At 42.1% G+C, this 14,841-nt stretch overlaps 1 protein-coding gene across 1 annotated transcript in view; it reads left to right on the top strand.

Annotated features, from left to right (window-relative positions):
* The first annotated feature begins 2,561 nt into the window (after nucleotides 1-2,561).
* Nucleotides 2,562-14,841, top strand: part of sema4ba (sema domain, immunoglobulin domain (Ig), transmembrane domain (TM) and short cytoplasmic domain, (semaphorin) 4Ba) — a 95,958-nt gene continuing 83,678 nt past the window's right edge. Inside the window, exon 1 of the mRNA XM_017711109.2 lies at nucleotides 2,562-2,777. The gene's annotated coding sequence lies outside the window, so the exon portion shown is untranslated. The remainder of the gene's footprint in view (nucleotides 2,778-14,841) is intronic.

Below are 14,841 nucleotides of genomic sequence, written 5' to 3' on the forward strand. Positions count from 1 at the left end.
ATTCATGTTTACAAACATTAGAGATGGTCTGCCCATACTAACAAGTCTCCACAACAATCATCGATTTAGTCATTTTATTCTTTAAGATGGCCTTTGATAGACATTAATTGTGTTTCATTGTATAATCTGACCCTGCAACCCAGAAGGATGAGCGGTTTAGTAATTTTCTTATTAATTATTCTCATAACTCATTGCTGTTGTTGCCACTGTTTTGCTGAATGGTGTTGATCCAAGGAGGATTGGTTCTCCTTTTGAGTTTTGGTTCTTTCTCTTGTTCTGGTTTTTGGCATTTTTCCTTGTCACCTTCAAGCTTGGCTTGCTTACTAGGGGTTTGGATTTGGTTTTCTGTAAAGCTGCTTTGTGAAAAAACCTGGTATAAAAAGCACTTGACAAGTACACCTGAATTGAATAGAACATAATTGCGGTGGCAGTGGTAGTGGCATAGTAATGGTATAGGCATTTATGCTTCTATGAGCATGCTGAGATATTCATACATCAGTGTCACTACTAGACTGAGAGGGGTCCATCACCTAAACATATCCAGCCAAGTGCAGTTCTGTGGTCAGAAACTGACCACTGATGAAGTGCTAGATGATGACTAATACAAATTGTGCATGACAGCAGATGGGCTGCAGTTTCTAACTACAATACCTACACCAAAGCAGTAAAGTAGTTAATGAACATAGTTTCCTTTTGTTTTTGTAGGTTTTATTTATGTGCACATATTCTTATTTAATAGGCCATAGAGAAGCACCATTTCAGGGTTCCAACTATCATGTGAAGTCTCTTTTTGACATTCTTGCTAATAATGTCTAGTGATTTCGAAATACAGCTGAAAGAGCAGGGCAACAAAAGGCTGCGATTGCTCCTGCAGATTCCGATTGACCAACAGCTGGCACTACTGGGGAAAAAGTCTTTGGCATCAAGTGCCAGGGAAGACAGCGAGGGCCATTCATCAGAAACAGGCCTACTCTATTTGTCTGGGAGATTTTGCTAGCCATGAATCAGTGGCTTCTTGCAAAGTGTCAAATTAGCACAAATAAATCATGATCATTTAGCTAGGTCTGCTCCAGCACAGAGACGACTCTGTCCTGCGTTTCTCTCCAGACAGCTGCTTGTGTTAGCATTGCTCCTTTGGATGGCCAGTGCCTGCATTTCATTTTAAGCAGAACCAGCTTAAAATGAATTGAAAATGAGAATGTCAGGCATGCCTACAAAGATATTAACCTAGAACTCAAGGGAGAGGTGATGAGAGGATACTAATTTCTTTTATTGTACCTGCATTTTGTCACCTTTTATTTTTGCCCCACCCCATTTTTGCATGTGTATCAGTTTAGTTCTACGATGGCCGTGGTCCTGTTGTGGATCAATGTGAGACGGGGGAGAGTGTCAGTGCTTACCTGCAATCAGATAATAAGGTAATAAGGTATTATAAGATAATAAAGGTAGGGGGATTGTTAGGAATAGGGACGCAATAGCAATTAGCCTTCAGCCAATGAGTTCTTGTTTTGCTTGACAAAGGGTGCTGTGTCAGGGCCCTTCTAAATCCACTGCCTTTTTCTGACGGACTGCATCTGAAAGAAGGTGAAGCATAAACAATAGCAAGTGAGACATGTTGGAAAAAAATACCTGCTGAAATTTGTCTCTTTTTTTTTTTTGCTAATGTTTTTTAAAATAGGTCTCATACATATCCTTGAAGCCTAGGGTGTCCTCAGTCCTCCTGTATAGCCATGGCTCGAATGCAGCCAGACATACGTGTTGTCCCTAGTTTTTGGGAAGGCTTTCAGCTGAAGAAATGATTTGCTGTTGAACTGTACTGCACTGAGGGTGTTAATGTACAGACATGCTGTGCTAAGAGGTAGGAAATAAACAACAGTGTGTGGTGGAAAATCACCATCACGTCCCTCGGCTTAGACATCGCTGTGACTATGGTGCCACCAAATCATTTAACATTAGTCACTTAGTTGTTTTGCATCCCAATAGCACTGGGATCCAACCATACATGACTGCAATCTTGTGGCCTGAGATGCCAACAATATACAGGGTATAAAATAAATATATGTATAAAAACAGGATATATTATATAATGTAATAGAATATAATATAGAATGATCTTAGATAAAGTTAAATGGTGCTTTGTCCTCCATGTTCTGATTTTATAAATGACCATCATTCAGTCATAGTTTCTGTCTAAGCACTGTCATCTTCATAGAATGTTTTTATTGCTATCTGCTATTGCTAATTACTGACTGCATTTCACAGATATGAACCTGCATAGTTCGGCAGGACAGCATCTGCAGTAGTTTTGCATTGCTGTGCATCACAAAATTGCTTGATTGACATCCAAGGTGCTTTTCGATGTGCTTTACGGTCTGCTGGAGCTGCAGCAGCAGCATCAGCCCTGCGCTTCTCAGATGGAAGGTGTAAAAGGGGAGTGCCTCCTGCTCCCTCTCCCCAACCCAACCTTCTTAGGAGCGCAGAGCAATGATGTAATGTTCCTGGCTGCCTCAGAATGAGCAACCCCCCCTCATTCTGCTTTTTCTACCTTCCTCTCTCTCTTGCGCTCTCTCTCTCTCTCTTTCTGTCCCTACCCCTCCCATCCCAAGCTGCTGCTGCTGCTGCTGCTGCTCGTAGTGGCTGGCGTCTGTGCAAGCGCTGGGCTGTGCCGCGTTAGCCGCAGCCCTGGGCGTCTCTGGGGATCCCTGCAGAGCTTGCTGTTCTTCTTCCTCTCTTTCGTGACGGAACAAGAGGGACCCCGCTGTCCATCATCCGCTAAGGTAATTGCTCTTGCACGAGACAAAAGACATGTGTTGCAGATTGCCAGAGAGAGGCAGGAATGGACTGAATGGACTGTTTTGGGGAGGCGTGGAGGAAAAGGGACAGGGCAGGAGTTAGGGTCTGGGGGTCCCGGTGTAAGGCTGAAAAGAATAGGGCTGCCTGGGAAAAGCACAAGGCAATGCTGTCACCATAGTGGCAGGTGCCATGGCAATTGATTGAATTCGGGTTCCCTGTGGCTGCCGCTATTCCTCCCTCCCTCTCTCTCTCTCTCTCTCTCTCTCTCTCTCTCTCTCTCTCTCTCTCTCTCTCTCTCTCTCTCTCTCTGTGTCTCTGTATTTCTCTCTCTCTCTCTCTCTCTCTCTCTCTCTCTCTCTCTCTCTCTCTCCTGCTCTCGTTCTCTCTTGCTTTTACTCACTCTCCCCCTCTCTGTCTCTCTGGTGCGCTGTCTATAGCAAGGTGTTGGTTACCATGGTTAGCAAGGGATGGATTCCTATGCTGGCTCATAGCTGGTTCAGCAAGACTCCTGAAAAGACCATGCTTCAAAAAAAGGTGATTCCCTGTTTGAGATTATTTGCTTGCCAGTAAGAACTTCCCTTTCTTTTGCTGGATTGTTGAAGAGATAAACTTGTCGCAAAGGTTTTGTGTGTCTGTGACTTATATCCTTATTTACTCTTTCTTTTATTGCTTGTGATGTGATTTAGGCTGGTTGCTGAATGTGTAGATGTGTAGATTGATTTTTCTGCTTGATGGGTTTGGGGGTTGGCAGCTGGTGTGGATGCATGGACAATGCTCCTCAGTAAGGACAGGCTTACCCCCTTATGCATGTTTCTGTTTCTTCCCCTTCCATCTTTGCATTGGTCAGTATTTGAGTTTCAATCCTTTGGTCCAGCTTTAACAGCTACATGCACAGTTTTAATTTGCAGCTCATAATTGCCCCCACTTCTGCAGTCGCCATGATATTCTCTAATTTAATTCCAGTTCCTTAGACAGGAGGCATTGGTCTATATTTGTCAGCAGTAGTGTTCTGTAAAGTCTGTCATAATTTGTCTGTTGCAGTGTTAATATTTTATACGTCTGGCCTGCTAAATGTGTGGATGTGGTCATGACTAATTTATCTAGAGGATTCCCTCTTTTAGCAGGGGAGAAGAATGCCTGTACCCAGTGCAGCAATTTTTCAAAGTTAATCACCTTACATTAAATAAAAGTAATTATAAGACGTGGTTCATGTAAGCATGGACCCCTGTAGTTTGTGCAGTCTCTCAGGCAAGCTCATTTCTGACTTGTTCTTTTGTCATTTTAGAAAACTCTCTTGGTAAATGCAAATTTCCTAACTAATGGCTCATGCCTGTAAATTGGCCTAGACGATTCACAGTGTAAAAGGAAACTGCTAGAGCTTTCAGGCTTATGTTGTGGAGGATACATTTGTGAGGATCTTTGAAAGCTGCGGACCTTAGAGGAGTGTCTAGCTGTGATTGGTGGAGTGAGACCGTGTGGACTTGTCAGAGGTCAATTTATAGCATCCCAGTGGGGCGGAGGTTATGTTTACTCTGCTTGGATGTCTGTGGCTGGCTCCTGCAGTCGCCATGCTCTATGTATGTAGGTACCACTGCTACTCTGCTACTAAACGCCAATAGATTGACTCTAAGGGAGTCTAAAGGAGGCAAACAAATCCTAGTCTGTTTATGTAAGATAAAGAGAGAGCTCTCGTCACTGTGACCTTCAGAAACATAACCCAAAGGGCAAGATATTAAATGGTTGTGGACCCCAGAGCCCCAGAACATTTTCCTGCACATTGCCATAAAGGCATCTTCAGGTTTTCTTCATCGATTCACTCTCTGTCAGTCTTTGAGTTGGGATGATTGACCCTATTTTAAGCCAAAATAATGTATTTCCTCCGTTTAATTTGCACTTTTCTTTTAATAACATTATTTCTTAGTGCTGTTACATTAATTTTGTAGACTTTTTTGTGTTACAAACTACTATTTTGAGCAAGCAAACAAATACGTAAGAATGGGCCAGTAACAGAATTCTTTATGTATTATCATTAATATAATCATACATAATGTTCCCAAAACATTTTTTTCATAAAACATTTTTTGTGCTTTGGGTTGATTAGTGCTGCTGTCACCTACTGCAGTGTTCTCTCAATTGCAGTGTTTAAACTATGCTTAGCTAATATCTGTCTAAGTGCTAGGTATTTGTAAGTACTGAATATGACAAAAGATATGTGTGAGGTTGAAAATTTGTCGCCTCTGTGCCACTACTGGTAGGAATGTAAGTGTCTTGTTATGGCCTACAAAGGAATATGCTTCACACAGTCTTCTCTTATTCTTCTCACTCTGATGAAACAAATCAATATTTTACGCATAGCAATTCAAATTCCATTCTGAAGATGTGTGCACACATGCTTAGAAACTACTGTACAGCATTATGCTTCTTTTATATAGTGATAGAAAACACAATGGTTCCACAGAAGGCTTCAATTTCACATGCTGATCCATTTTACTATGCCGAACTTGGACATGCTGATTTTAATGAGTTAGCTTAAATTCCCCTTTAATTCCAAGGCTCAATACATTCTAAGACTCAAAGTTATTCTTAAGTTGTAAGAGTGTGAAATAAATGCCTGGACTTGTGTCCTTCTGAGCATTTAAGGGGCAAAGAGAGCAAAGCCAAGGCCTCTAAATGCATTGCCAATGAAGTATTAGGTATGATAGGATTAAAGACGGAACAGAGCTTGTCAAATCTGTCTCATTGCTGTGTTTATGTACCTCCAGCAAACACTCCCCCCCCCCCCCCCCCAGTAATGCTGCTGGAGACTAAACATACATTTCCCAGCATTCCCAGTATATGAGACTTGAGCTGCACATGTTAGAAATCGCCTGTTACACTTCCCCAGTAAATCTGTGTGACAGCAGGTGTTTTTCGACCTGTGGTGGTGTTATTGAAGGGCTTAAAATAGGGGCATTCAAGGCAGAGCCTTCCAATTAGAGTGCAGGAAGGCAGGCAGAACTGTCCCTGGGGAATGCTACAGTAGGATCCTGTGTCCCCCAACACAGAGCAAGGTCAGGAGAAGACAGTATGCAGAGTCTCGTCTGCATGGAGCTACTGTATACTAGGCTATCTTTATAATGACAGTGCAGTGTCCCTGATTGTGAGTGTTTGTCCTGTTGTAAACAAGCCCCCCTCACAAACACAGACACACAAACAGAGCCCTAACCTTAAACCTAGCCACCAAAATGTTTTTCTTTCAAATTTAAAAAAATTAAGCATAGAATTTTTTTTTTTTTTTGCTCTTGTTTTATTTCTCAGTACTCAGTTAACCGTTTAGGGTTATTATTTATATTCTGAATCAGTATTCGGGTGCTAGTCCGGGTGCACAGGAAAGCGAAAATGTATTAGCTTGTATTTGTGAGCAAGTATGTGTGTTACACTTTGTTACTCATTTGCACTTTGCTAATGTGTTGCCAAGGGTGCATTGATAAGGACTAATATGTTGGCACATAATCCACAATCACTTGTGTAAAAGACAATTAGTTTTGGCCATTTTTTGTGTTTTGCTGGGAAACAAACTCGCAATCTCCTGACCATAGGGCTAATTAGGGGCCCAAAGTGAGGATGTTTTTGTTCTCAAAATGTATGAAAGCAAGCATATACTCACACAAAAAAGCCCTAAAATAAAATGGGCCAAAAAGTCCTCAGTCCACAAAGTCTTAGTTCATTGCAGTTCTAAACTTCTAGCCTGACCTATCTATAGGAACAGCAGAAGAGTGTGTAAGAGAGAGGATTTCTGATTGCAGTTGTGTTGAAAGAGGATAGAGGATGTTCCCTTCTTTTTTCTCTTCCTTTTCTTTTACTATTTGTTTGTTCTGCAAAAATAACGAGTGTCAAGAATAAAAGGACAGAGGGATTTCCCCTGTTGCAAATGTGTTCTACTCAGATATGCAGTATAATGAATGAGAGAGAATGAGAGAAGCACTTCAAAACCTCAGATTTTCCCAGGCACTGATCCTTGTTTCTGGCATTGTATCTCTTATGGTTCAGTTATTGTGTCAGAATTTTGAAAGAGACAGTATGGTAAGTGACTTACAGGGATACTGAAATGCCTCAAAGTCTTTTTCTTATTTTGTATTTAGCTTTTGTAGGTAGTATTAAGAACAGATATTGACTTGCATAATTTTTTTAGCCATGGGTTATGGCCTGTCCAGGTCTATTCCCAGTCGGGTTGAAATAAAACAGATGCTCCTTTTACAAGCTCAGCAGCACTGGAAGGAAAAAAATGCCCGGCTGCACTTTCTTCCAAGAGATGTCCCAGTAATTGAAGCCTCCTTTTCAGTGGGGGAGGATTTTTTTTTTTTTTTTGCCACAGACTAGCGTCAGAGGAGCAGAGATGACGAAGAAGAAAGGAAGTAGTTAGTCATTTTAGTTTCATTAGTCAGAGTTAATTAGTATTTTATTGGCTGGCCCCCAAAGGCCTGTCTTGAATGAGTAAATGAGGGACATCTGACTTGCCTATTCAATTTTTTTTTACTTGTTTGGGAAAAACTGAGTTCCCCGTAGCAGGACTGTTGGATTTATTGCTCAGTGAATACTAGCAGGAAACCACAAAACCTATCATGTGTGGCAAAATAACGTTGATTTACTCACAGATGACCAGGAGATTTATTTATATGAATAAACTCTTTGTACAGTACTGTGCAAAAGTTAGAGACAACACTCTTCATTTTATTTATTTATTTTGATAAATATATTTAATGTGTTCACCCTTTTTCTTTGTTAGTTTTCAGTCTTTTTGAGAAACTTTGTTTAGTTCTTCAAAGAAATCTGCAGGGATATTTCTCCACACCTCCAAAGTTCAGTCTTAGAAGTTGGTTGCATTTTCTGCTTCTCACATTCCAAGTAATCCCAACACATTCAGTGATGTTGAGGTCTGCACTCTGGGGTGGTCAGTCCATTGTTCTGAAAATTCAAGTAGCTTCTTTGTTTGATTTGCACATTTTCTTCTTTTTTGTCTATTTCCTTTTCTCAGTAATGGCTTAGATAGCTGTACATTATTTCAGATCCATAGCGTCGAGTTCTCACAGCGGTAGGATGAACCTTTTTTCACATCTGAAGCAAGAGTGGAGCTTTTCTCCTCTCTTTCTCAAAGATGAAAAATGCTGTTTCTCTGATAGTAGCAGTTTTGGTGGTCTACCAGGTCTAGCAAGTTTGTTAGGATTCCCGTTTTCTCTGTGTATTTTAATCGTTTTTGGAAACCCCTGTTTTTCTTCACTTTGACGTTCTCCTTCCTTATTAAAATTGTATTACATGCATTTAAGGGCTGTTTTGTTTGGAAATTAAATAAATGAAGGGTGGTCTCTCGCTTTTGCACAGTACTGTACATGTAATTTTGTTCATTTGAACTCTTTGTAGCTATGAGGATGAGCAGCTGTCAGCAAAAATCTGTAGTATCATGTAGATGATCAAAAACAAGGAAGAGTGAACCTGACACCTGTATTGGCTGCTTAATTATTTTTACCCTCTGTGTCAGTGGAGGGGTGAAGGAGGTGGGCAGACGACAAATGATCCGACGCATGCCATCGGGGATTTCCTTAGCGCAGACATGAAAGGAAACTGCACTCTCTTTGATATGGACATGGGAAGCCACCTGAGGAGCAAGTCACGCTCTCGTCTGCACTCTGGGCGCCAACTGCATGCTAAACACAGCACATTCATTCTGTACATAAAACTACAAAGCAATTTGCAAGTACAGTGGATCGCACCAAATGTTTTGGCTCTGTACTTCAGCAGACTGATTAGAAATGAAGCACTGACTATGAGTTAAACGTGCACAACATCAGCTTTAATTCGAGTGTTTACATGTATATTGGATGAACCATAAAGGAATTAGTCCTTGTAAAAAGTGGCCTTTAATTTCATGAGACATAAGTAAATATAAGTGATACATAAAATTCTATCTTAAATAATAATATCAACAGGGTTAACAGATTAGAATCATTTTCACTCAATGACTGCATGAGGGCTGTGACCTGCGGACATCTTCGGATGCTGGGGTTGTTCCCCACTGGACGTAAACCAGACCTATAATGCGCCATTTTCACTTCCTGTGTGTTTCAAGAAAAATTTTGCCTTCAGCAAGTGAAATGCATTGAGGTTCAGGTGAGGTAACTGACCTTGGTCAGTCAAGGACACTTTTTCACCCATAGATGCTTTAGCAGTGCACTTACATAAGAGTGTATAAGAATAGCTTATTTCACAAATGGGGTGATGTTGCTTTCTCCGCACTTTCTTCATTCTATTACTCACAGTCTTCATCGCTTCCATCTATAAGACTTTTTCTAAGAAAAAAAAATTATATGCAATTAAACTTAAATGTAAAACTTTTGTACTGCAAACTATAACCCAGTCGTACTGTTCTGGCTTTACATGTGATAAATCCTCCGAGACGGTATATTCTCCTCTTGATGGTATTTTTGACACGTAAGTGCCTGTTTTCTACTGTGCTTGTGATCCATTCAGCAGTTTTCTACATGATTAAAACAATTCCTCAGTTAAAGTGAGTGATACTTTTTTTCTTTTTTTTTTATCCCACAACCGGGGAAATTCCACCCTCGCATTTAACCCATCTATGAAGTGAAACACCACATACACACTAGTGAATACACACACACTAGGGGGCAGTGAGCACACTTGCCCAGAGCAGTGGGCAGCCCTATCCACGGCGTCCGGGGAGCAATTGGGGGACACTTCAGTCATGGACCGTCGGCTCTGGGGATCAAACCGGCAACCTTCCATTCACAAAGCTACTCAAGTTAAGATTTTTTCATGAGTCATGAGGGGAAAAAGCATGCTAAAACATGGTGTCCATCATATTTTGCAGGAGTTTTTTGGACCACACTATGTGTGTCTTCGTGTTTACACCACATGCACAGGCTCAAAAGGAAAGTCTTGAACTTTTGATTGTGTTCTCTTCGAATAATCAGCAATCATCACATTCATCAGCTCGAGGAAGGCTCCAAAGCACAACTGACATTGCATTTGATTATAACTTTCCACCTTTTTGTTCTATTTTTTACCTTTCTTAGTTCAGGTCTTCTGTCATATTGAGCAAAATTAATTAATAATTTTAAAAATTAAAAAATAAATTCTTATTTAGTCTTTTCACTTTTGCCTACATCACTGTCCACCTGAAAGCAGGGGAAAAGTCGTGGGCTGGAGGTTAGGGATCTGGCCCTGTGACAGGAAGGTTGCCGGTTCGATCCCCAGGGCCGACAGTCCATGACTGAGGTGTCCTTGAGCAAGACACCTAACCCCCAACTGCTCCCCAGGCACCGTTGATAGGGCTGCCCACCGCTCCGGGCAAGTGTGCTCACTGCCCCCTAGTGTGTGTGTACACTAGTGTGTTTGTGGTGTTTCACTTCACGGATGGGTTAAATGTGGAGGTGGAATTTCCCCGGTTGTGGGATCAAAAAAGTATCACTTAACTTAACTTAACTTATATTAACCAGGAATGTCATGTTTCATATCCATCTCCCACAAATCCCCTTATATTGAGAAAAAAACTAGTAATAGACCTTCTCATATAGCGTGTTTCGGTCAGAAGTACATCAAAGTACAGAAGGAAAATGCGTTATGATTTCTGTTTCACGTTGACTTTAAGCACTACTTACGGTTGTGGTTGCTAACCTCACTAGAACACTCTTGGTTCTTAACAGTTTAATAACAGTTGTTTTTGATACAGTGACGGCCATTTTCCAAGACCCAGATTAAGCATAGGCCTTCACCACTGGCACTGCATGTTAGTTCAAGACTAGGCTTCATCCATGTCTCTTGATTGACTTAAATCAGATCTTTATTCAGAGCCTGCTGATGGTCTGCTTTAGTTACATTGACACTTCCTCATGCTGAGCAAAGGACTCTAGATGCTAATATCACATGTGAAATCGACTCTAGCCCTTTTGTTAGCTCTCTTGTGCATAAACTAATGATGCAACAGGACACAGCTGGCCAAGAAACAGCTGTGCACTCTGTCTAATAATGGTTAGTCCCCTGAAAGTATTTGTAGAACTGTGTTTTTATATGGTCACCAAGTGTAGCCAAAAGCCAAAATTCTCTCTCTAACCTTAATGCCAGAGTACAGAGAGCCAAACAACCTTTAACCGTTGAGTATGAGTATGGCTTTGGCTTTGAGCTTGGACAGTTTCTGATGACTGTTTCAATGAACATTATACTTAGAAAGACACTCAAGACATTACACATTAGACTCTTTGTCACATGTGCTCCATTTCTTCCTGAAGAAGTGAAATGAAACAGTCCATTGTACTTGAGTAAAGTCTCTGCACTTATCTGATTGAGTTGACTTTGAATTGTGAATGAATCTGCATATTTGTGTTGGAGACAAACAGGACTTGCTAATGAATTGCAATAGCAAATGCTGAGTCTTTCCACAACTAATTGCCTTTCCTTGAGTTTGAGACTTGACACGTTTTTGCAGACCTGAGCTGAATTTCAATAATATTTGCTCTTCAAAAAAAAAAAAAAAGCTCCCTACTTGAAAAGCAGATACTCGTTCTCCAGCCGAGAAAAAAAGAAGTGCAGTGACAGAAACATTTATTTCTGTGTTTGGGAGGCCAAAGAACAACATGTGGCTGGACTACAAAATTAACTTGTAATGATGAGGAAACATACATTGTATGGACAAAAGTATTGGGACACACCTCTTAATCAGTGAATTCAGGTTCATTTAGTCCTATTTCCACAGTTGTATAAAATCATGCACGTAGCCACGCAGTCTGCCTTTACAAACATCTGTGAAAGAAGAGCTCACTGAATTCAAGCATTGTACTGTAATAGGATGCCACCTTTGTAAGAAGTCAGTTCAAGAAATTTCTTTCCTCCTAGATATTCCATGATCAACTGTGAGTGGTGTTGCTAAGAAAAGGTGAAGCGTTTAGAAACCACAGCAACTCAGCCATGAAGTGTCAGACCACTGAAAGTTACAGAGCGGGTGCTGAGGCGCGCATAGTGCATAAAAGTCGCCAACGCTCTGCTGACTCAATAACTGCAGAGTTCCAAATTTCCTCTGGCTTTAACATCGGCACAATAGCTGTGTGCCAGAAGCTTCGTGGAATGGGTTTCCATGGCTGAGCAGCTGCATACAAGCCTTACATCATCAACCACAATGGCAAGCGTTGGATGGAGTGGTGTAAAGCATGCCATCACTGGACTCTGGAGTGGTGTGGTGTGACGAATCACGCTTCTATATCTGGCAATTTGATGGACGAGTCTGGGTTTAGCAAATGCAAAGAGAACATTACCTGCCTGACTGCACTGTGCCATCTGTAAAGTTTGTTGGAGGAGGGATAATAATATGGGGCATAGTTTTTCAGGGGCTGGCCTAGACCCCCTAGTTTCAGTAAAGGGAAACCTAAATGTTTGAGCATACCAAGACATTTCAAATAAATGTATGCTACCAACTTTGTGGCACAGAGCCCTGAGCTCAACCCCATCCAGCACCTTTGGGATGAACTAGAACAGAGATTTCGAGCCAGGCCCTCTTGTCGAACATCAGTGTCTGACCTCTCGTCTTGATGAATGGGCAAAAATCCCCACAGACACACTCCAAAATCTTGTAGAAATCTTCCCAGAAGAGTGGAAGCTGCAAAGGGGGGAACAACTACACATTGATACCTATGGATTTAGAATGGGATGTCAGAAAAGCTCATGTAGGTGTCCCAAAACTTCTGTCCTTATAGTGTAGCAGGTGGATAACGTTCTTGACAAATCATCAAGCCTTATGACAGGTATAAAAAGATTCTAGGGTACTTTAATATATATATGTGTGTGTGTGTGTGTGTGTGTGTGTGTGTGTGTGTGTGTGTATATGTGTATATATATACACTGCTCAAAAACACTCAAGTAACACATTCTACATCTGAATGAATGAAATATTCTCATTGAATACTTTGTTCTGTACAAAGTTGTATGTGCTGACAACAAAATCACACAAAAAGCATCAATGGAAATCACAAAAAAACACACTACAGGCTGATCCAACTTTGATGTAATGTCCTTAAAACAAGTCACAATGAGGCTTAGTATTGTGTGTGGCCTCCACGTGCCTCTATGACCTCCCTACAATGCCTGGGCATGCTCCTGATGAGGTGGCGGATCGTCTCCTGAGGGATCTCCTCCCAGACCTGGACTAAAGCATCCGCCAACTCCTGGACAGTCTGTGGTGCAACGTGGCGTTGGTGGATGGAGCGGGACATGATGTCCCAGATGTGCTCAATCGGATTCAGGTCTAGGAAACGGGCGGGCCAGTCCATAGCTTCAATGCCTTCATCTTGCAGGAACTGCTGACACACTCCAGCCACATGAGGTCTAGCATTGTCCTGCATTAGGAGGAACCCAGGGCCAACCGCACCAGCATATGGTCTCACAAGGGGTCTGAGGATCTCATCTCGGTACCTAATGGCAGTCAGGCTACCTCTGGCGAGCGCATGGAGGGCTGTGCGGCCCTCCAAAGAAATGCCACCCCACACCATTACTGACCCACTGCCAAACCGGTCATGCTGAAGGATGTTGCAGGCAGCAGATCGCTCTCCACGGCATCTCCAGACTCTGTCACGTCTGTCACACGTGCTCAGTGTGAATCTGCTTTCATCTGTGAAGAGCACAGGGTGCCAGTGGCGAATTTGCCAATCCTGGTGTTCTCTGGCAAATGCCAAGCGTCCTGCACGGTGTTGGGCTGTGAGCACAACCCCCATCTGTGGACGCCGGGCCCTCATACCATCCTCATGGAGTCGGTTTCTAACCGTTTGTGCAGACACATGCACATTTGTGGCCTGCTGGAGGTCATTTTGCAGGGCTCTGGCAGTGCTCTTCCTGTTCCTCCTTGCACAAAGGCAGAGGTAGCGGTCCTGCTGCTGGGTTGTTGCCCTCCCATGGCCTCCTCCACGTCTCCTGGTGTACTGGCCTGTCTCCTGTTAGCGCCTCCAGCCTCTGGACACTACGCTGACAGACACAGCAAACCTTCTTGCCACAGCTCGCATTGATGTGCCATCCTGGATGAGCTGCACTACCTGAGCCACTTGTGTGGGTTGTAGAGTCCGTCTCATGCTACCACGAGTGTGAAAGCACCACCAACATTCAAAAGTGACCAAAACATCAGCCAGAAAGCAGAAAGGTACTGAGAAGTGGTCTGAGGTCCCCACCTGCAGAACCACTCCTTTATTGAGTGTGTCTTGTTAATCGCCAATGATTTCCACCTGTTGTCTTTTCCATTTGCACAACAGCTGTGAAATTGATCACATGTCAATCTGTGTTGCTTCCTAAGTGGACAGTTTGATTTCACACAAGTTTGATTTACTTGGAGTTATATATCTTTTTTTAAAGAGCATTAATAGAGGGCAACTTAAAGGACTGTCTGGATTGTTATCAGCGCAAAGTTCAAAAGCCAGCATCTCTGATGGTGTGGGGGGTGTTAGTGCCCATGGCATGGGTAACTTGCACATCTGTGAAGACACCATTAATGCTGAAAGGTACATACAGGTTTTGGAGCAACATATGCTGCCATCCAAGCAGCGTCTTTTTCAGGGACATCCTGCTTATTTCAGCAAGACAATGCCAAGCCACATTCTGCACGTGTTACAACAGCGTGGCTTCGTAGTAAAAGAGTGCGGGTACTAGACTGGCCTGTCTCCCATTGAAAATGTGTGGCGCATTATGAAGCGCAAAATACGACAACGGAGACCCCGGACTGTTGAGCAACTGAAGTTGTACATCAAGCAAGAAAGGGAAAGAATTCCACCTACAAAGCTTCAACAATTAGTGTCCTCAGTTCCCAAACGCTTATTGAGTGTTGTTAAAAGTGGTAAACATGCCCCTGTCCCAACTTCTTTGGAACGTGTTACAAGCATCAAATTCAAAATGAGTGAATATTTGCAAAAAACAATAAAGTTTATCCGTTTGAACATTAAATATCTTGTCTTTGTAGTGTATTCAATTGAATGTAGGTTGAAAAGGATTTGCAAACCATTGTATTCTGTTTTTATTTATGTT

The sequence above is a fragment of the Pygocentrus nattereri genome, chromosome 7 (genome assembly GCF_015220715.1).
Source record: "Pygocentrus nattereri isolate fPygNat1 chromosome 7, fPygNat1.pri, whole genome shotgun sequence".
Lineage (NCBI taxonomy): Eukaryota > Metazoa > Chordata > Actinopteri > Characiformes > Serrasalmidae > Pygocentrus > Pygocentrus nattereri.